Below are 24421 nucleotides of genomic sequence, written 5' to 3'. Positions count from 1 at the left end.
GTCACATTACCAATTGGATAATAATATTGCACAGTAATAACTGGACACCCTTTTAAGGGCCTTTTAGTAGCTGATATTACTAGCTGGGTGGTGGCAGGGATTACTACTGTATGGTCTGGGTAAAGGGGCACAGCTGGAGAATCTGTGTCAGCCTTTCCCAGGAGTGTCTGTGAAGTTGTATAAATACTTATCTCAAAGTGTGTGTGAGTTGTGTCAGCTACTTGCACAGGGACATGAAGCACTGGTTGGACAGCGAGGGTACTGGAGGTTTTAGCTTGCCCAGCTAGGCTGAGACCTGCAACCTATAGCTGTGCCAGTGGGAAGTCTTATTGGGGACCTGGTGAGCAAGGGAGCAACCAGCCCCAGACTGACTGTGATCAGTGTGTGCACTTAAGGGAAATTGTACTTTACTGTGTGTATTAGTTATCCTTTCCTCTCTCCTATAAGATGACCTCCCTGGTGTTAGTGGTGATGATTAAGGCTCCTTGATTGCTGGGCCAGGGCAAGGTTGTCACAAGTGTTTGGCAGTGATGGGATCTACTTCACATACTAAATGGCTTGTAGTGGTGTGGGTAGAGCAAATTCCTGTAGCTTATGTACAGTGATCTCTAAAAGAGTTTTGTACTCTAAAACAGCCATGCAGTGTTTACTCAGAGTTCAGATCACAATTGTTTTATTTCTTTTGTTAGCTTAGTGTTAGTCAGGGTGAGCAGGCAGCATGTCAGCAGAGGAGTATGGAAAGCTGACAAGGAGCCAGCTGGTGGAGATGTGCCAGGCTAGGGGACTGGTGCATGGAAACATGACTAAAGCAGACCTGATTGCAGTCTTGGTTACAGCTGCATCAGAAAATAGCAGCCTGGAGGACAATCAGACTGACAGTGGAGATACAATATCCTCGGAGAATGGACAGCTCAACCTTTCTGCAGTGGACTTAAAAGTCCAGCTGGAGCTAAAGAGACTTGAGTTGGAGGTAAGGCATATGGAACTAGAAGCAGCCGAGAAAATGAGGAATCTACAAGCTGAGGAAAATGAACGACAGAGGAGGCATGAGAGGGAAATGCTGACTCTTCGCCAGAGTCATGTAGGTAATGGTGACGGGAGTAACTGGACCCTAGAAGCACAAAAGTTCAGTAAATGTCTTCCACAGTTTAAAGAGGGGGATAATTGTGATACCTTCATTCATATGTTTGAGCATATATGTAAACAGCATGAAGTTGACCAAGGGTTCTGGGTATGGTTCCTGACTCCCTCACTCCATAGTAAACTGTAACTTCTTTAGCAAAAATGCATGACACTAACTGTTTTGATTATACTGCTGTAAAAAGAGACTTGTTGGAATGTTTTAAGCTAACACCTGAAATGTATAGGAAAGTTTTGTGAGCATAGACGCAAGGCAGATGAAAATGTATGTGAATATGTTGCTGAACTGAGCACTTATTTTCATAGCTGGGTGAGTGGATGTCAGGTCACCACCTCTGAAAGGCTGGCAGACCTTTTGGTGAGGGAACAAGCCTTTAGCAGTTTTCCTGAAGACATGAGGATCTGGTTAGCTGATAGACAATGTGCTACTTCAGAGGAGTTGGGAAAGAAGGGAGACCTATACCTAGCAAGCAGGGCAGCCCTGCACAGGAAAGGGACCCCTAGTACTGCTCATGGAACTAAAGGAACCCATGGTGGGCAGCACAGACTGCCCCAGCAGAATCCACCAGTAACAGGGGAAGCCACTAGTCCAGGTACACGTCCAGGAGCTAGGGTTGAATGTTTTGAATGCAACCAGTGGGGACATGTGGCATACAGTTGTCCATGGAGACAAGGTGGGGGAACAAAAGGTGAAAGAGCCAGTAAGTGGGAAAGGCAAAATGCCAATAGTAGGTTGTCCTGAGACAACAGGGGTATGGAACTACCATCTTGCAGATGTCCTGAGAGGGAAGGATTTGGATGAGGTGGTACTATGTACTTATGCAGTAACATGCAGTGAGGCTAGGAGACAAGCATGTGGGTCTGGTAGCCTGGGGAAGACCCATACAGACTGCATACTTGCAGCCAGGACTGCTAAAGTGGTTACTTTAGGGAGTGAGCTATGCTGTAGCAGTGAGATTGAATGTGAGCCACAGCTGCTTGTGAGTACTGATGTTCCCTTGGACAGGGTAACTGCAAAGGTAGAGGTGAGTAGTAATACCCAGGCTGACAGTGAGGCACCACTGTCAGAGGATGCCAGACTTCATGTAGAAGGGGAGCTGGGAAGGGTTACAAGGAGAGACCTGAGACAGGCTCAGCTCTCAGACCCTACATTGCAAGGCCTGAGGCAGGTAGCGAGGGAGGCACCTGATTCTCAAGGGAAGGGGGAATCTGTATACTGGAATAAAGGGTTACTGTACAGAGAGTGGACCCCTGAGGGAGGGCTAGAAGGTGAGAGAGTACAGCAGTTGGTAGTGCCTAGAGCTTACCGTCTGGCGCTTCTAGCCATAGTCCATGATATTGCCTTTGCAGGTCATGTGGGCATAAAACATACAAAGAGGCATATTATGCAGAACTTCTATTGGCCTGGAATTTCCAGAGATGTAACAGGGTACTGCAGGACCTGTGAGCAGTGCCCAAAGGTAGGCAAGGAAGGAGACAAGGTGAGAGCTCCTTTGATGCCTTTGCCTGTGATTGAGGAGCCATTTCAGAGAGTAGCTATGGATATTATGGGTCCTCTGAGTACCCCAATTTCCACAGGGAAGAAGTATATCCTAGTGATTGTAGATTATGCTACATGATACGCTGAGGCAGTGGCTTTGTCCTCCATTGAGGTAGAGAAGGTGCTTTGCTAGAGATTTTCAGCAGGGTAGGTTTCCCAAAAGAAATACTGTCTGACAGAGGTGTCAATTTTATTTCAGACCTGCTGGCTTGTCTGTGGAAGTCCTGTGGGGTGAAGTACATGAAGACCACCCCCTACCATCCCCAGACTAATGGTCCTGTTGAGAGGTTAAACTCTACAATAAAGTCCATGCTACGGGCATTTGCAGATCACTTTAAGAGGGAGAGAGACAAATGTTTTGCCCCATCTGTTGTTTGCTTACAGAGAGGTTCCCCAGGAATTCACAGGTTTTTCACCCTTTGAGTTGATGTATGGGCATAGGGTGAGGGGACCTCTAGATTTAATTTATACGAGTGGGAAGGAAAGTGTGAGTCTCACAAGGAGTCTGTTGTGGTATATGTCCTGAACCTCAGGACAAGGCTGAGGGAACTCATGGGCCTGGCGCAGGAGAACCTGGCAGTGGCCCAACAACAGAAAAAGGTGTGGTATAACAGGAATGCTTGAGCTAGAGGGTATGATGTAGGGCAGCAGGTGATGGTTCTCATTCCTGTCAGACACAACAAGTTGCAAGCAGCTTGGGAGGGACCCTACAAGGTGGTAAGAAAGGTAAGTGATGTTAACTACATGGTGGAAGTGCTAGACAGATGGCAGGAGCACAAATTGTACCATGTTAACATGATGAAACTTACCATGATAGGGAGGCCCTTGTGCTGAACATTTGCAGTGTATTGCAGGAGGAGTCTGAGAGTGATCTTGTGACTGATCTCCTCAGTGAGGCTCAGGCTGACACCTCAGTGGAAGGGGTAACAATGTCCCAGCAGCTATCTCCTACCCAGGTTCAAGAAATCCGAGCAGTGTTGCAGGAGTTTGGGGGCATGTTTACTGGGAAAACAGGGAGCACCCAGGTGGATACAGGACCCCAAAGGCCTATCAGGCAGGCCCCTTATAGGGTGCCTGAGAGAGTCAAACAGACTCTGAGGGAAGAGGTACAGGAGATGTTGGAACTAGGGGTGATTCAAGAGTCCAAAGGTCCCTGGGCCTCACCAGTGGTACTGGTGCCAAAGAAGGATGGCAGCACCAGGTTCTGTGTGGATTACAGGAAATTAAATAGTCACACAAAGGCAGATGCTTACCCCATGCCTAGGGTTCATGCCCATTGTTTTAAGGCTAAAGTTTATGACCAGAATTTACATGTGAAAGGTGCTTTACTGCTCTGGTTTCTGCTAGAGTGTATATGTGAAATGCCTTTTATTGTTATAAGATAAATCCCTAGAGCAGCTGGGTGGGGCTAAGTATCTTACAACCATTGATCTTAACAAGGGTTACTGAGAGGTGCCCTTGACTCCCAGTGTTAGAGAGAAGTCAGCTTTTGTGACTCCTTTTGGCTTGTATGAGTTCACAAAGATGCCCTTTGGGATGAAGAATGCTCCAGTGATTTTCCAGAGGCTGGTAGATCATATCTTAGCAGGAGCAGGAGGGTTTGCCTTTGCTTACATGGATAATATTGCTATCTACAGCCATTCTTGGCAAGAGCACCTTTGGCATGTTAGGGTGGTGCTGGGCAGACTACACAGGGCAGAGTTGACCATTAAGTCGAGCAAATGTCAGGTGGGTATGGCAGAGGTCTCCTACCTAGGACATAGAGTGGGGAGTGGTAAAATAAAGCCAGAACCTGCCAAAGTGAAAGCCAATGAGGCATGGCCTTCACCTGTTACCAAAATCAGGTGAAGGCATTCTTGGGGACAGCAGGGTACTACAGAAAGTTTGTTCCCAATTATAATACCATAGCTGCTCCCCTCACAGACCTGGCAAGGAAGAACAGGCTAGATAAGGTAGTGTGGGTCCCAGCATGTGAGCAGGCATTTCAGAAGCTTAAGGAAGCTTTGGGAGGACCCCCTGTGTTAGCCAGTCTAGACTACAGCAAAGACTTTGTTGTGCAGGTGGATGCTTCAAACTATGAGGTGGGGGCTGTACTTAGCCAGATTACTTCAGAGGGAGAAGAGCACCCAGTGGTTTGTCTCAGTCATAGGCTCCAACCCAGGGAGGAATGCTATGCAGCGGTAGAAAAGGAATTTCTAGCCATAGTGTGGGCACTACAAAAACTTCAGCCTTATCTGTATGGAAGAAAATTCACTGTGATGACAGATCATACCCCTCTAACATTGTTAAACAGAGCCAGTCAGCAAAATGTCAAGTTGCTAAGATGAAGTCTGGGGTTGCAAGCATATGATATGTCAGTGCAGCTCCGCAGTGGGAGTAGCAACGCCAATGCAGATGGGCTCTCAAGACAGGGAATAGGGTGAGGTACACCCAGATAGACCTGACACTCTCAAGCGATGTTTCTCAAGGAGCACTTGAAAAACTTGCTTGAGTTTCCCAGGGGGGGGGGTGTGATGGGGAGAGATGGGCAAAGGCTGCCAGCCTAGTCAAATAAAATTTGATGTATAATTCTGGCATTTGTAAATAAATTCAAAATACAGGCATGCTTTCTTGAGTATAAAAGAATACTGTGAAATGTGGAACTGCATAATATGTGACAACATTGCACTCTATTGGCCCAGTGAAGCATGTTGTGACCCTTTCATGTTAGAATACGACTCCAGTGCATCTGGATGAAGGTTTCACGCCCATTGTTTTAAGGCTAAAGTTTATGACCAGAATTTACATGTGGAAGGTGCTTTATTGCTCTGGTTTCTGCTAGAGTGTATATGTGAAATGCCTTTTATTGTTATACGTTTCTCAGCAGGTGTTAGATTGCTAAATAATGCAGTTTGTTTGCCTGGGAAATCCTAAGTGTCAACATGATGTAATTTGGGAGAGACCCAGCAGACATGTTTGTTAGTAATTTGTAAATACTATTTATCACAAGAGACTGAGAGCATTTTGATCTTGATATCCAACTTATCAGCACTCTGCCTTATGCTCACATCTAAGTTTTAGCACTGTGATTTCTTGTAGGAATAGTTAAACCTAGTAAAGATTAATTAGGTATTTTTCTTTGAAATCAGACCAGTCCTACTGTACTATTTTAAGTTTCTGTGTGATCTCTGAACTCTTAGATATCTCTGTGGTGTAGTAGTTTTGTCTTGTGTTTTAATTATTTATTATTAAATATTTTTAAAACCTTCTACCTGTGGCTGGTTTATTTAGAGATAAATTATGCTTTAGAGTACATTATATATTTATAGAGTTTACTAAGCCATTCCAATAAGCCTAGACTGATTAGTTACATTACCAATTGGATAATGATATTGCACAGTAATAAGTGGACACCCTTTTAAGGGCCTTTTAGTAGCTGATATTATTAGCTGGGTGGTGGCAAGGATTACTACCATATGGTATGGGTAAAGGGGCACAGCTGGAGAATCTGTGTCAGCCTTTCCCAGGAATGTCTGTGAAGTTGTATAAATACTTATCTCAAAGTTTGTGTGTGTTGTGTCAGCTACTTGGCAGGGGCAAGAAGCACTGGCTGGACAGAGAGGGTACTGGAGGTTCTAGCTTGCCCAGCTAGGCTGAGACCTGGACTCTATAGCTGTGTCAGTGGGAAGTCTTATTGGGGACCTGGTGAGCAAGGAAGCAACCAGCCCCAGACTGACTGTGATCTCTGTGTGCACTTAAGGGAACTTGTACTTTACTGTGTGTATTAGTTATCCTTTCCTCTTTCCTATGAGACAACCTCCCTAGTATCAGTGGTGAGGACTGAGGCTCCTTCAATGCTGGGGCCAAGGCACGGTCGTCACAAGGGGGACAAGACTTAACATGCATATATTTCCATTGTTCTGAATATCTCTTGAGCTTCACACTGGGATATTACAGGTATTTGGTCCAAGAACCTTTTTCAGCCATGGCCCAGGAAAAAAAAGACAGATAAACATGAATCTGAAATGCCAGATAATGCATATCTTATTCATTATAAACAAAATAGACATAAAATATGAAGTTTGAAAGGTATGCATGCTTTATACAAACATGTTCACTAAACATTGTAAAGAAAGAAATACAATAACCTAAAATTATATATTAAACCTGCTATCAGTGCAAGGCAACAATGTATTCACATCTCCAGAGAATAGTTCTGACAGCTTTAAGTAGACTCAGATGAGATAAGCCGCAACTTAAAACTTTAAGATTGTGCTCCTGAGTTATTAGGAAATCTCTTTAGGTCAGCTGCATGTCTAGCTGGATATGAAGTATATTAAAACTGTGGAGAAAGGGGAAAACTATTAGGATCTCCAGTGACATACTTTAGACAGCTATGGACATTTTGTGTGGTTGTATTAACAAATGACAGGAATAGCTCAAGGGTAAAAACTAAACTACAGCAATGGAATAACAGAGAATAATTGTTAAAAAGAAGGGATCCTGACAATTTCAATAGCTACAAAGCATGGTGCATTGGAGGTACACACTGTTTGCATATGTTACAGTACAGGAAAGCAGGAGATATCATATTTGACATTTAGTTCAGTGTGTAGCTCTTCCCCATGAACTGTCCAAGTTGATTACTAAACGTCACCACTACTTCAGAGTTCCATAAAATACAATTCTATTTTTCCCCTTAATTCAACCTCAAGAGGTTAAGTTATATATTTTTCTAGACTGATTTTGAAGCATAGCATATGGGTTTCTTGGAAACTCCCTTTGACATGAATTTATCACATCTTGTCTGCAACTCCGTGCCATATAACCCTTCTTTCATTTGGGAAAAAATTGCTACCATGATTTCTTCCTTGAAAAAGTTTTAAATTAAAATATGTTCAAAATAGATTTCTAGTACTATATGCTCATAAATTTTAATTATTAAGTTTTTTGTGAATTTAAAGCAAGAATATTTATCCATGTCTATGAGATCTCCAGGGAAGAAGATCCGAATGGCACAATTATGATGTTCTGTGGGAAGAAATCATGTCTGAAAAGTGTACTAAAGACACTTCATTGTTTGCATGCGGGAACCATAAAAGAAATGCCAAGGTCAGTCAAGAAAGACTGAAAATAAAGTGAAAAATGGCAGCTGGCCAGATGGTGAAGCCATACTCATGGACAGCAATTTGATGAACTTGTTTTGCTAGTATACAACGAGTAAGGAAGAATAGGATAGAGAATATATTAAAAGTGTGACAAACTCAAGGTGTCTGTACATTCGGGCGGGGGGATCTTCCTTTTAAGTGATCTAAGACATTGTTTGGCAAAGTGGAACTATTGGAGTGAAGGATATTTGACAATATCCCTTTAATGTTAAGTTGTTATGAGATGCCACATGAATGTTATGCCATGGATTACTGCAGCCATAATTGCTCTGAACATATTCATCTTTTGTATTTAATGGTAGCTGTAAATCAAAAGTGCAAACATCGAATGATGCTAACACAAATCAAAACTAAGGAAATAAAATATTTAGTTTCCACTGTGCTATCAACCTGCTTTGAAAGATTTATCATGTGGAATAAAACTCTGGCATTATATCAAACATGTTTAAATATTCCAGAATATTAAGGAAAGCTAAATTCCCAATTCCCCATATCTTTTAATGTTGCACATTTATTTATGCTTAAAAAAGCTGTGAGGATTAAACATTTTCTTGGGCACTGTTTTCATAAGTGGCAGGGTACCTGACTATTTCTTAGATAGTGCAAAACATACAGCATGTAATGCTGTCCATCTTTCAACACAGTCCACGTATTAGGAATAGTGACATACTCAGGAGTATTATTATTGTAAATAATCAGTGCAGCATCCCAGGTACTGTGACAGCACAATACAAACATCAAAATTAGGTTGTAAAGGGGGACTGAGGGTAACAGAATTAGAAGGCAGAGTAGGTGTTCAGGCAGTAGGCATAATGCAAAGAGAAATGCAGAGTATAGTTTTATAGGTCCATATGTAATACTAAGCAGTCACTCTGCAGACCAGAATAAGCCTAGCCAAATCCCATATTCGAAAGTTATTTTCAGCCTCAAGGAGGGCAAGACAAGCTAGATCAGTGCAGAATTTGGGGCAGCCCAACCAATTATTTGGGTTTACCTTGGAGATGGCAAGTGTGCTACTCTGCTTCTTGATATGTAACTGAACTTTGTTCTGGAATGAGGGATACACTGGGGAATTAATCTATCATATCAATATTTCCTATGTATTTGTTGATAAAGGTTTAATTTCTTTAACTGAGTATTTAACACCTGCGGTGGTGGTGCTGCGGTAGCATTGTCACCTTACAGTAAGACGCTGTCCAGTTCGATTCTCAGCTAGAGCGTCTTCTGCGTGGAGACATGCTTGAATGGGCGTACCTTTATTGAAGGTTGTGCATTAGGGCTGGTAACTCGGCATGTAAAAATCAACTACCAATCATTAGCGGACCGGAGTTCCGCTGTGGCGACCCCTAACCGGGAAAAGCCGAAAGACACAAACTGAATATTTAAGGCACCATTTGTTCTATGAAGGAATAGTAGGTCAAAGAGGGCTGGATCTTTCATGGCACAAAAGACTAGTCACAGATCTCCACAGAGGTCAACAAATTAACATTTTTGAGGCCACTGATTTTTTTTAGTTATGAATCTTTGAGATCTCTCTCTAGTTGAGTGATATGTTCAGACAAATACATGCCAAAAGGTGCATTTTATTCAATAACAGGTCTGATGAGATACGAGTAGAGGAGAATTAAGACTTCTTTAGATCTAGTGGAGATACCTTTGAAAATTAGATAAACAAGATAGAAGGCTTTTCAAACTACTGCAGAGACATGATGGTCAAATGATAAGTGTCTGATTGGTGGAGTGTGTGCCACCTATATGGTATGTAAAAAAAAATAGTTTACAAAAATGAACTATGTCACATCTTTTCACATTTAATTTGAGACCATTGGCCTTGTACTGGCTGTTACCATGGTGCATGGTATCTAGGCTGGTGCAATTGCAAATCTGTGGAAGATCAAATAACAACACACAATTTACAGTTGGTTAGGTCAAGGATGTTGCTAGAGGTAGCAACATCCTTGACCTGGTCATTACTAAGATGGGTAACCATTGCTCTACACAAATAATCAACTCCTCCCTGGGTATTTCCGATGCAAACTAATCACCTTGGAAATCCACATCCCTCCCACCCCACCCCACCCCCACAAAGGTAACTACCATGAAAAACTTCTCCAAAGCTGACTTTGGGCTCCTAAAAAACAGAGGTGACTAATTTCACAGCACCCATGCAAACGGAGAATAGTTGCATGACCGCTGACTCATACACCAATGCATTGTTTGAACATACCCAATTGAACCAAGATGCTCTCCTCCAAAAAAAGGAAGCCAATCGAGTGGTCCCCTGCCATAAACAAACTCTACAACAGAAGGAAGAAACTGATGTGGAATAAGGTGAAGTCCCAAGATGGGAAAAAATCCCTTACCAGCCTCAACAAATAGCTGAGATCCCTCATCAAATTCTCTAAAGCTGGCTATGAAAACAGAATTTGAGCAGATAGTAAAGACAACCACAAGGCCTTCTATAGTTATGTAAAGAATCTCCACGGCAATACCCAAATTTTCTCTGAGCTACTGCACAATGGTGCCTCCTATATCAAGCCAACAGATATTGCCAATATACTGGCCGACAGATTCAGTGTCAACTTTACCCCCCCCCCAAAAGGACCAATCACAATACCAGTAGATTACCAGGCGCCCAGTATTACTGCTGCACAGGTTAAAACAGCACTGTCCGAGACCAGGAATACACCTTCTATGGGAACTGACAATATCCCTGGCTGTGTTCTACATGAACTACAGAGTGAACTGGCACCACACCTGTGTGCCCTGTTTAGTCAGCTCAGGCTTTGTCCCTACCAAATAGCGCACTGCTACAGTCATCCCTATCCACAAAGGAGGAGTGACTACAGACACTGGAAACTATCACCTCATAAGCCTGATGAGTCTGATATGCAAAGCTATGGAAAGCATCATCATGGATCTAATAAACAAGGATATAGGGAATCTCCAAACTCTAGATCCCACACAGTTTGGTTTTATGAAGAGTAGATCATGCCTGCTCAACCTGGTCGACTTCTTTGAGTCAGTCACCAGAACTCTGGATGAAGGCAAGGTGGTTCATACAGCCAACCTTGATCTGGTCAAGGCCTTTGATAACATTCCCCATTCAGGAATCATAGAAAAACTCACTAAGCTAGGCATCAACCTCTATATCACTAGGTGGGTTGCAAACTGGCTCATAGATAGAACCCACAGTGTGAAAGTAGCTGACTCCAAGTCAGACTGCCAACCAGTCACAAGTGGAGTCTCACGGGGTTTGGTCCTGGGTCCTCTCCTGTTTGGTATCTACTTCTCTGAAGTCCAGGCCAACACAAAGGGACTCTGTCTGACAAAGTTCAGAGATGATTGCAAGTTGGGTCTATTATTAACTCCCCAAGTGATGTTAACATCCTGCAGAAAGGCCTCACTGAGACCAACGACTGATGTCAGAACCACAGCCTTAAGCTCAATGCCAAAAAATGTGTCGTCATCCCCTTTGGGAAAAACTCAGTTCCCACAAATTACCACATCAATGGTAGTCCACTGAACACTGAAGGCGCTATAAGAGATCTGGGAACACAGGTTGACAGCGACCTATCTTTTGATCACCACATTGCCACTGTGGTCCAAAAGTCCTTCTATGTGACACATCTCATTATTAAGGGTTTTGCATCCAGGAAGAAAGAGGTCATTGTCTCCTTCTACTCTTCCCTCATTAGACCAGTCATTGAGTACAATGCTCCATTGGGCATATACCTCACTAGACATCTGCAACAACTGGAGAGGCCACAAAAGTACCTCTTAATGATGAACCTAGGCCTTAAACAGTTGTCCTATATGGACAGACTCAAAAACTCCAACTATTCTCTGTCTCATATCACCTACTTAGAAGCAATCTCTGCTTGACTTACAAAGCCATGTCTGAACCAGCTCTGTTAGAAATGCAACATCTAAAGCAATCCCAATCCCGCCACACCACATGCTCCAGAGACATCAACCTCATTAGCACAATCAAAAGAACATGCTGGAAGGACAGGTTCATAACCCAGAGACTGCCCGTGCTATGGAATAGACTTCACATACATGTCAAACAGAGCACCTCACTGGCACTCTTCAAGAGAAATCTTGATTTGTGGATGGGAAATAGAAAATTCACCCCAGGGATCACTCTAGTGGCTCTACTTAACAGAGGCACTGGGAACTAATGTCAGGTGACACAATACCAGGGTAATCCTATGGACTAGGCTTGTAAAGGCTACAGGGCCATTAGCCTAGTACACACCTATGAACATATGTGTAGCCAGTGTTGGCCTGAAGGTATGAGAATAAAAAGCTAAATAAGACAGGACCCAACTCTGAGGTATGGCACTCGTAAATGTTTTGCTTTCAGAAATGGAACCTACAACTCGAAAAACATAGGTCCTATCAGACAACCAGATATCTATTCACTGTATAACATAAGCATTTATAAATAGATCTACAAGTCTATCAAACATGTCTGAATGGCGAATCATGTCAAAGGCTTTGACCAAGTCCATAAATGTTGTATGCACTGCATAAGCATTATTCACTGCTTCAGTTAGTTTTTCATGATGACACTACTATAGGACAAAGACAGCAGAGAAGACACAATGACTTTCCATCTGATTTCCATTGCAATTATTACTGGTAACATTCTAATGGACAATGATCTCCAACTCCACAGGTCATAGTAAGTATGTATTACATTTAATGCTATTGACTGCAAAAAAAAAAAAAAACAATTAAAGTGCTGCATATTGTGAAAGAGATAAAAGAACTGCAAACGAGATCTTTAGAAAAAGGGAAGGAACAAATTACATGGAAATAAATGGAATTTGTGGAAACAATACATTCAGAATAATGTCCAGGAGGAAGAGTGAGGGTTAAGGGAAAGTAGGAATTGAGCAATTTATGTAACGTTGAAATGAATGACAGTTGTTATAAATAAAGAAAGCTTATATGTAATGTATAATGCATAAAAAGTGTTAATGTGGTTGTGACGATAGGAGGTACTGCCAGACACGCCAGGAGAAGTGGAGCCATGGATGTGTAACATATGTCAGCACAGCTAGTTGGAATTTTGTAAAAAAATGTATGCCATTTGTATATCAAAATTATTTGTACAGATGCTTGTGCTGAAAATGTATTTGTGAGATTTGTTTGTGTTAAAATGTATCAACAGTGTTTCCTGCTGGACAGAAAAGAAATGTACATGCATTATTGTAACTGTTTAAATGTATACATTGTCACATCATATTCTGAAAGAAAAGAGGTCAATCCACCTGACTTTGAAAAAATATTCATGAAATTAAATTACTTTATGGGTTAAGCCATAAATATGCCATCCCACAGTTTTGAAGGGAGGTAGAGATGCAATGTCTGTGCTAGACAGCTGCTGATTTGGCATAGTGGTATGTTGTTCTGAGTGTAATACACAGGGTTCTGGGTTCAAGACTTGGCAGTGAAATCCATTGTGGTAATACATTTAGGGAGGGTGGCCTAATGGTTAAGGTGTTTGCCTTATAAACACAAGGTGCAGGGTTTGAGTCTCACAAGGGATAATTGGCTAGGCTTAAATAGCTCACAAGGGCAGTTAGCTTAGTACTAATCTATAAACCTAGAGAATAGGTTGTAACTCCTGTAGGAAGAGTGGAATTGTTTTACGGCTCCCATATGCTTTAATAAAATTTAGCTAAAGGGCTAGTGTGTATGGTAGCACATAGGTGCTAAACCCTGGCAGTTTTTAGTGATGGGGGATAGTGCAGGAACCAGAAGTCAGATGACCAGGTGTCTATGATTTAATTCCATAAGCCAGAACTAATATTTAGATATTAGTAGGAGACTGCTCTCAGCATTCTGTATGCTGTCTTGGATTTGACAATAATACTACTCACCCACATAATCTTGCCTTGTTCTATTCAGTAAGTAGGAACAGTAATTCTCTAGATCAGTTAGGAAAATATAGTGAGAATAGTTAAGTATTTTTTTTGTAACTGTGTGAATCTTTACTGATGTGTTATTTTCAATATTTCCTGTGACTGAAACTCTGGTGTTTACTGTAAATAGATATTTAGTATTTTCATGCTCTTTTATTATTTATAATTACATATATTTAAACTTTTCATAGTGCATGGTCCTTTTAGAAAATATTTAAGTTTTGAAAGCATTTGCACATATTTATTTGGTGATAACTCTGGCCACTCCTGAAAGCCTAGCTGTTTGGTCAACATTACCATTTGTATTAATATTAATTTCACTCAGTATAGTTGGGTACCCTTTTAAGAGCTTTATAGTAACTGACTGGTGGCAGTGAATCTGCCTTATAGTCTTGGTAAAGTTAGTAGAGCTTGTAATTTGTGCCAGCCTTTCCCAGGTGTGTGTTTGTGAAAGTTAAATCTCAAAGAGTGTGTGTATCAGCTACTTCAGCAGGGGCACGAAGCATTGGCTTCACCGAGAGAGAGTGGTGGAAGACTTGGCTTGGGCATTTGGCTGAGGAGTTAACTTTGAAGCCAGTGGACATTTTTACTGAGGACCTGGAATGTGACAGATAGAGAAATCCAAACCCTGGGCTGACTGTGTCCCCTGTGAGCTCTTAAGGGAAATTTTGCTTGATGCAGAGAGGTCTGCATCTTGAAATACTGAGTGTATGCATTTATATTCCAAGTGAACATTCCTCTCCAGTGTTAGTGGTGAGGATTCAGGCTCCTTGATTACTGACACATAACTATTTCAAATTTAATAATGAGATTTTCCTCCAAAAGAAAGGGACGGCAATGAGTGGCCCTTATGTTCCCATTTATGCCATAATATCTATGGGATATTTTAAAAGGAAGTTTATTTATGGCACTGAATTTTTTAGGGAACATGTGGTGATGTACAGATGTTACAGCACTGATTTGTTGTTTATTTGTAAGGGACACCCATCAGATTTTAGTTCCTTTATTCTGAATTTGAATAGGAATTTTCATGGCTTGAAATTTTCAATGGTTGAGGGCTGTAGTTCCATTCTGTTTTTGGACATTCAATTTTATGTGGATCATTTGCATAATATAAAACATACGCCATTTAGGAAACCAACTGTAGTTAATAATTTTTTACATGTTGAAAGTATGCACCCCCTCCTATTTATGGAGATCATTCCCATATGGGGAGTTTAAGTGAATTTCCCAAAATACGTCTGAAGGAAAATCTAGGGACAAATATTTATTTGAAGTTAGAAATATACTGAGAGACAGAGGTTATAATGAGGAAATATTAAATCTTGCCCTGGATAATGTTCAGGAAAATAGAAGGGGCTTAAGGAAAAGAATGGTTGAGAGTGGAAGAAAAGAAGGAATTTTTTTTTTTCAATTTAATGTTTATTTGAATTTTTGCATATTTTTATAAAAAAAAAGAAATAAATGCAAGCAAAAGAGTATATGTAAAAATATCCATTTGAAACATAAGGATGTCAACTATATACAATATGAATAACAGATAACACACTGTGTAGTACCAAGCATTTTCCCAATACTGGTATCATAAAAAAGATGAGAATTTACATTTGTGAATATGTTACTGTAAGAGTTCAAATATATTGGCATTTTAGTGTTCTCCAAATAGTGTCTAGTAGTTCACATTTTTATTGTTAGTTTTGACACTCAAAGTATTAGGAGAAAGAGAACATTAATTATGATAAAAATAGCTAAAAAACTATCTAAAACTATTTACAAAATGGATGCCACAATGTTAATATTATCCTTAGTATATCATTACTCTTTTCCATTTATATTCACTTTTTCTTATCTTTCTCCCATTTATTTTACATTTGCCTTCTTCCTTCTCGTTAGAATGGTCTTCATCTATACGTTAGGTATAAAGTAAGAGTAGATTCTTTATTGTTTTAGAATAGTGTCTAAGAGGTAACTCCAGTATGTTTGAAAGTATGACCTTTTGTTGGGTGTTTTTGTTACTAATTTATGAAATAAGATACGTTTTATTGTTATTACTTTAAAGTTATCCCAGGCAATTTTGGCTTTGTCTAAACAGTATTTTGCTATAAAGTGTTTAATTAGTGCACAGTTTGTAATTATGTTTATGAATCCAGTAAGGAATTTGGGAGTTATATGCAAAATTGCTATTTCCCATGAGAAAGTGGTTTTCTCGTAACCCATTTTTGAAGGTTGATTTTGAGGTGCACCATAACTTGTACACTGTCTTACAACTCCAAAAGATCTGTAATATATCAGGGTTTTCTGGGGGGGGGGGCAGAAGGGGCAGGTTAGGGTTTTTTTTATAGCCAAAATTTTTTAGAACAGCAGGAGTATAATATGCGTTATTATTCATCGTGAGCTGCGTATAAATTAAAATTTTAAAAGGAGTTAAATTTCATGTATTTTTGAGTGCTTGATATTTTTGGTCTATAGAAATATTATTATTTTTCTCTTATCAGTATTTCAAGTAAAGAAGTGATGATTGGAATTTAATTGCAGATATTAGTTTGTATGCATTTGAAAGCATTTTTGTTTTGTAGGATAGAGTTTCAAGAATTTGTTGGGTTACTTTAATGTTATTTTTCTCTATTTTTATTCTTGAGAATTTGACATTGATAAGTAACTTAATTAGTCTAAGCATAGAATCATATTTGCGAGCTGCCCCTTAGTATGATCTTATATCAGATAAAAGTTTAAATTATTTAAATTTTGTAATTGCCAAACCATTATGCCTTTAATCTTGGGATAATTTGTGAGGGCAATCATATTGTTGTTTAGTTTCAAGTTTGAGTTGAGATGTAATGGTTGTAATAAATCAAGTGTATTTTCTAGGTGGCATGATGATATTAAATTCTGAAAAATTATTTTATTCTTGATCATGGGATGAATTTTTAGAGGACACTTTTTCTTTAGTTGAATGGAGGGAAGGGCTTTTGGGTTTATATTGAATGATTTATTTGATTATACCAAATTTTACTCCAAAGTGGTGACTAGGTTTGGGTGTCTGGGTCATGATTTGAGATTTGAATAATTCTATTATCACCAATGATATCATAGTAAAGCTTAAAGTCAGGTAGTCCTAGACCTCCTTTTCCCTTAGGTAGTACTAGTTTATTATAACTAATTCTTGTAGTTTTAGGGTACCATATGAATTTGAAAGGGCTGATTTCATTTTGCAAAAGAATTTTCTTGGGATATTTGGATTTATGGCATTTAACTCATATAGTATTCTTGGTAAAATATTAATTTTAATGATGGCTACTTTTGATAAAGGAGAAAGGTTTATATTTTTCCACCAAGATATGTACTGACTAATTTTTTCCCATGTTGCTTGTAAATTAGCTTTCATTAGATCTTTGTGCATGTGTTCAAAGTTAATACCCAAGTATTTTATTGAGTATTTTATTGCAATTGGCATTATAGGGAAGTATGATTTGTTATGTTTATAAGGGCTTATAGGGAACAAAAAGATTTTAAGGGGTTAATTTCATAATTAGTTAATTTTTAAAAATTTTGTATTGTTTTTAGTATTTTATGTAGATCATTGTTAGGGAGTTCAAAGTAGATATTGAGATCATCAGCAAATGCTGAAAACTTTAGATCAATGCTATTGATTTTTGGAAAATAATGATAGTTTTTCTGAGCAATATAAAGTTAGAGCAGTTCTAAGGAAATTGAAGAGATAAGGAGAAAGAGGGCAACCTTGCTTGGTACCATTTATTTTAATAGGTTGAGATTGAATTTTATTGATATACAATGTGGTTGAGATGTTTTTGTAAACAGTTTTGATTATATTTATAAAAGATTGGGGGATGTTGAAGCAAGGCATAATTTTGAATAGAAAATGTAAGTCCACTCTATCAAAAGCTTTACTGACATCTACTGTTAGAGCATATCTGGGAAGTTTGTATTTTGTCCAATCACTGTATCAGGAGTTAAGTTGTTGTTCCAGACCTGTCTATGTTGCATAAAACCTAATTGCTCTGGTGAAATTATAAATGGTATTACTTTTTGTAATCTATGTGATAGTACTGTGGTTAGTATTTTAATGTCTACATTTATAAGAGTAATAGATCTTTAGTTACATGGGTTTGTTGTGTCTGAGTTGGGTTTGTGAATCAAAATAGTCTTTGAATTGTTGATATAGAGGTCTGAGATTTCATGCTCTATGATATAGTTATATATACTCTAAGCAAAATACCAGAAAGCTGTAAATTGAAATTTTTGTAAAATTCAGTGGTAAAACCGTCCGGGCCAGGAGCTTTATTTTCAATTTATTAATGGTGAGTTAGATTTCTTCTGATGTAAGTGGTTTTGTTAGGAAATCTTTCTGCTCTTCATTTAATAGTGGGAATTTTAGGTCTTTTACAAATTTATCATGTAAATCTGAATGGGCTTGTTTCTGGGAATTATATATGTTGTTATATATTTTGGCAAATTAATTTATTATATCTGAGTCTTTATTTAATAATTTACTGTTATAATTTAGTACAGTTATTTTAGGAGGATTTTTTTTAATATTTATTAGTCTGGCTAACATTTTGGAAGGTACCTGGGCCCATTCAGCATAGCTGTATAATAGCCTGTTCAGTAAAGGATTGATTTTGTAGCTAAAGGGCATGGAGTTTTTTGTAGATTTAACATATTCTCTTCTAACTCAGGTGAGTATTTGTTTAGAAATTTCACTTCTCCCTCTTTTAGTTGTTTCTCCAACTGTGATTTTTCCATTTTTCATTGTCTTTTGAGGATAGATGCTTTTCTATAAGTATCCCATGAATTACCGCCTTTTTGACAGCCCATTGTATATCAAAGGGTATTTTATTTATGGTTAGGTCTTGTTCTAGTCCAGCTAGGATGAGGTTTATTTCTTGTACTGCTTCTTCCTTATTAGTTAAGTTAGTGTTGAATGACCAATTATATTTTGTGGTGGTAGTGTTGATAGTGATTGAGATTTTTGAGTGGTCAGAGATTGCTTTAACATCAACTTTGTATTCTGTGACTGCTCTCGTTAAGGCTTCGGATAACAAAAATAAATTAATTCTTGATCATGTTTTGTGAGTTGAAGAAAAATATGTGTATTTATTTGTTGAATTGTCATGTTGATATATTGAGTGGGGGTCTGTTAAATCAAAATTATTTATTAATTCTTCTAATGCTAGACTGGTTTGGGGTGATTGTTTTCTATTTTTATGAGATCCATCTTTGTAAGGGTTTATGAGGATATCCAACCTCCACCTATAACATAGTAATGATTAGGAAAATTGTATTAGTAACTTATAGATGTCAAATATAAAGTAGTATTGGTTAGAGCATGGTCCATAAATATTTTGAAAATTATAGGTTTATTGATCTGAGGAAAGTACTAATAAAGTAGTACCATCTACCATTTATATCTGGACTGTAGTTTAAAATTTCTCCCAGAAAGGATTTTTTAATTACTGTATAATTGCTGTTCCTTTGGATGCTGTGCTTTTCCTGCTGTTATGATTCATTTAATCCAATCTGTCGTCCCATTTGTCATATGTGTTTCTTGGAGATAAATAATATTTGACTTATTTTGGTAAATAAGATGCATAATTAAATTCTTCTTCTTTTTATCTTGAAGACCATTTATATTCCATGAATTGAATTTAATCAGTTTGTATAGGTTTTTTGAATAATTTTATTTTTATTTTTTGTGAATTAAAGGAGTTGTGTATACTATTGAAATGGGAATCTAGTGGGATGAGAATGTAGTTTTGAGTTGCATCTATTTCTGTCAAGTCAACCTTTGTGCCTAACCACCTATCCCCCTGGGATGAGATAGGAACGTATTTAGTAATAACATAGTATTTATAGACTGCATTCCTTGTAGGGATTATGATGTGTTGCAGATGGATATACAACAGTATCTTTTTGTCTACCCATGTATCGACAGTTATTGCATATTTCACACTATTAGCTTCCCCTATAGTATGGAATTGTAATCAGCAGTTAGATCTATCCATAAGAGCATATCTTTATATTAGCCATTACAGATTCTATAAATTTCAGAACTATTTAAGAAAACAACAGTAAAAATGTGAGAGATAATGATCTTGGATACATTACTTTGAGGTGTATGACCTACTATTTGCAAAGGTTGAGTCAACATTTCCACATTGCCAACACTGAGACAATATAGAAAACCGAAGAGAAAATAATAAAAAATAATATAACTTCTGGCTTTACTCTTTAAATAAAGCCAGCAACAACCTATATAACTACAGAAGGGCTTCCATCAGTGATGAGTCTATAATCCCTGAACACCAAAAGATGGACTGATAATAGTCTCACTATGATTCGCTCGTCCTATATCGTCAGATGAGATTTTGCACTAAACTCATTCACTAATCAAAGAAACCAGTCAGTAAGTGATCTCTCAAGCTGTAATAATAATCTTTAAAATCAAATAATGAGCACCCTCTGTATATCCACATTATGAATGACTTCCATCATACCATTAAGTACTTCAATTACAGAGGGAAAGCTACTACAACTAGAGTATCATATACATGTATAGGTGTACAACCACATTCATATCATCCCATTAATCACCTATTACTGCTTTTTATGTACTTCATTATTTACTTCATGATGCCAATCCACCAAAAACTTAATACTCTTCAATAATACTTACTAATTAACTAGTAGCCTAGTATGGGAGTAGATCAAAGGATGGCATCTATCAGTTTCCCATGATCATCTATTAACTATATTATTTATTACAATATCATCTGGTGATTCATTGGTATGGCTACAACACTCATTTGAAAGCAGCATTCGGGTAATATTTGTCCCCTTCTCTTTTGTAAAAGACTTACACTCATATGTTCTTTAATGTTTGGGCCCAGAGCAGAATGGGTCTAGTTTATGGGTAACATAGTCAAAGTGAATTGAGCATTATTACTAGTGGGAATTTCTTTTATGTTGCAAGATATTTATTTAATCAGACTTCTCAGTAGAACATTAGAGGAGGCTTATCAATACTGCATCTTGTCAGTAAATTGAGATAAATCTGTACAGTACTTTGTCTCTCTTCTTTAACAACCTAAAGTGTACGGCACTTGTTCATTGAAGTAGAGAATAAAGCATAAATCATATACTAAGGATTACTCAGCCCTCCAACCAATCTATCAAACTGCCTTCATTCACTGCACAACAAAAAACAGATTTTTAACAGTGTTGATGCCATAACTTTTAAGGAAAACATCAAATACAGCCAGGACTCTACTGCTGAAAGGAACATCTTATTATGGTCAGGACTTTTAAAGTATAAAACATAACTCGAGTGCTGAAAACTTTGCCCACACAGTCCTGCTATGTATGTTTTTTATATTTATGCTTTAGGCCTTCAGGTTATGCCATCTCTATTAAATATAGTATGGCCTAATCCTGACCGACATATAGTACTGAGCATTACTTGCATTCAATGGTTATATTAAGATAATTTCAGACCGGGCTCACATCCATCCAGCAGCACATAACCAGTAAAATAAAAAATATAGGGGTGGGTTATGTTGGTCTAGATGATTCAGCTGCCTACAAGTGTATAATTATAATAGACCATTTAAAATTGGATAATTTCAAGTTTTAAGAATGTGACTAGTAGCTGAGTAGCTACTTCATGACACCATAGGTTTACATTGTTTACTACCAAGTAGAACAGTATTTTATCAGCCCCGATAACTTTACATTATGAGGGGTATTAAAACATTCTTTTAATAGCTTCTTATATTGGGGGTGAGACAGCTAACCTTTATAAAAGAAAGCATTTCTATAATCTTGATATGTGCTGTTACTAGAATACAGTTAAATAGTTCGACTGAGATGCTGTGTCACATTCTGGGTCACTATCTGGTTCCTGTTGACCTGATGTAACACAACTAAAGTTCTCCAATGGAATATAGGACCAGCGATAACAAATAATACATGTTATGGATTGGGATAGTTTATACAATTTTCTTTGATTTTATGAAGTTTGATTTGACCCTTGGGAAGTTAAACGTACATACTTTTAATTAGTATTCCAAGGATCAGCTTAATTTGTTCACTCATTTTGGTCTTCATTTCAGCCTTTGAAGAGTTTAATGCATAAAGTCTTAGTTCTTTTCTTCTTGTTCATCCTGTAAGATGGACTTCATTGTTCTGATCCTGTTCTCTACACCTTTCTGTCTTCTTTCCCCTTTCCACTTATTATTTTCACCTTCTGAAAAATGTCTTCTGCATTTTTAATGTGACTTCAAGCTATACAGGAAGAGATACACAGTGCCATCAAAGCAGAAGCTTTTAAAAAGTCCCTGGGTCATTGGAATGCTGCGACAGCAGAACTGAAGTTATCGTTATTATAAAAATGGTCTTCTTTACCTTTTGCCAGGTATTTAATTGCTATGCTAGTACTTACATTTTATATTGATATAGAGTTGATGCAGAGGTTTTTGGATTGATGTTGGTCTTTCCTTTGTTAGGGACTTCATTGAATATTTTGTGAAATGCAGATTTGGCCTCTTCTGTGTTGGCGACGCTGATAAGTGCGATCTTTGTATTGAAAAGACAGCAAGGCAGGGTATTTCATTTGAAAGCAAATTTTTTTGCTTATTAAATAAGTACAATAGCCAGACAAAGCCTGTCTTTGTTGTTTTATGAGGAATAGAAGGTCTTGCGTTATTGAGATTCAGTGACGTCTCCAAGTAATGTCTTTTTTCTGTTTAGCAGCTGATAACATAGTAGAGACATGGGAGTCATTTAATATTCTGGCACAGATTTGTCATGGATTGTGAGGGTCTTAAGATTTGCAAAGGGAGCAATGTGCTCTTTCTGTGATGATTTCTCGGGCAATGGTTTTGTTTACCAGTAGAGTGTCAAGGATTTCTCTTAATATGGAGAGCTGTTGAGTATGATCAAATTTCTCCGGAAACCCACGTAGCAGTATGTTGTTTCTCCGACTCCGAGCCTCAAGATTAATTTGTTTCTGTTATAGTGTTATTGTTAGCTTTCATGTTCCTTTGAATCTCTTCAATTTTCACCTCATTTTTCCATTATTTTTGTTTCATTTTGTTCTATACAAGCTATTATTTGGTCTAGGTGGTTCGCAAATGATGATAATTTAGCTGAAAAGTGTTGAATTTCTGATTGAAGAGGCTGAAAAGCTGTTTTCAAATCCTTCATAGAAAATGACAATTCCATTTTTGATCTCAAGGCCAGCTTAGTGGATTCTTGCTGTGTTTTAGTAGTTTTCTGCCGTTTAAAAGTTGTGTCCTTTTCAGGGGAGGCAATTAATGCTAGTTTAGTTTTAACAGTTTGTGCCTCCATTTGTTCAGGTTGATAAGCCATTATCTTTGAGATTATTTAAAAATCTTTTTCTTCGTAGGTCTCAATCACTGGGAAGGCCAAGAAACATGTGGCTGGTACTCTCAATTCAGGTATGGTCTTGGTAGAGTCAGTTTTTTGCTGCTAATGCAGCAATGACACTTTTTGAGCAGTATATGTTTGTTATTAGGCAAAATATTTTGTTTCCTGACTAGTTTTGCTATCTGATGCTGGCTCTGATAGATAGATAATGTTGCCTGGAATTAGGAGCAGCACTAAGTGTGTGTTCAATGACCGGCGACCATTTTGGAACCTCCAAGAAAGAAGGAATGATGAAGGACAAATAAGTAATGGGGAAGTATTATACTTTGTGACAAAATCTCCCTTCTCTGAGATAGAGAAAAAGCTGATTTTAGATGTTTGGTATATTATTTGTATGGATGAAACTGTGGGACATTTATTTCCAAAATATGTTACTTTTTCTTATGGTCAATATAGTTAAATTTAAAAGAATTCTTGAACATTTTATTGTACAATGTACCTAAGTGCATGGCTGGATCATTTGCACATGGTTGTTGTAAAGTATGCAGTAGAATTAGGAATATTTCTGCACTTCTCTTTATAGTCACAGCTTTGTGCCTCGAGGAATATTTAATTGTAGCTCATCTGGGGTGATTTATATTGTGGAATGGGGATGCAATGACATTAGGTGGTTGCATAGGACAGACACAAAGGGCAGTCAAAGTTAGAATATTAGATCACCTGGGTGACATACAGAAACTAATAGAAATAGTCCTGTGAGTGAAAATTTTAACTTTGTACATTTGGTTTCTGACAAATCTTTTTTTTAGTGTTTTAGCCCAACCAATATTGTACGAGGGGAGAGAAGTATTAGGAAGAGACTAAATGAGTTAGAGAATAAAATGATTTTGATTTTTAGGACACTTTATCCTAGGGATTTTAATCCTGAGGTTAATGTAAGGTAAATAAATGGTTAAAAATGTTACTAGCATGTCAGGGATATTTTGTTCTGTTTTACTTTTTAATGGTTATATTCAGTGCACATTTTGGTGTTATTTATTACATTATTTGTCATGTTTAACTGTATAAAATTTATAAAAAAAATAAATTTATTGCACTGTGCAGTTTAAGAGAATTAATTAATGTGTAATTTGGGGGTTTACTTGGTATAAATTGTGAGCATTGTTTGAAGTTTATGTATCCATTGATGGCGAATGGCCAAGGTACTGGATGTTATACTTGTAAAGTAAAGGCACTCTGATCGCTGAACATTC

This window comes from Protopterus annectens, chromosome 1.part0 (assembly GCF_019279795.1).
Source record: "Protopterus annectens isolate FY-2018-M chromosome 1.part0, PAN1.0, whole genome shotgun sequence".
NCBI lineage: Eukaryota > Metazoa > Chordata > Ceratodontiformes > Protopteridae > Protopterus > Protopterus annectens.
Note: the sequence above shows the minus strand (reverse complement) of the source record.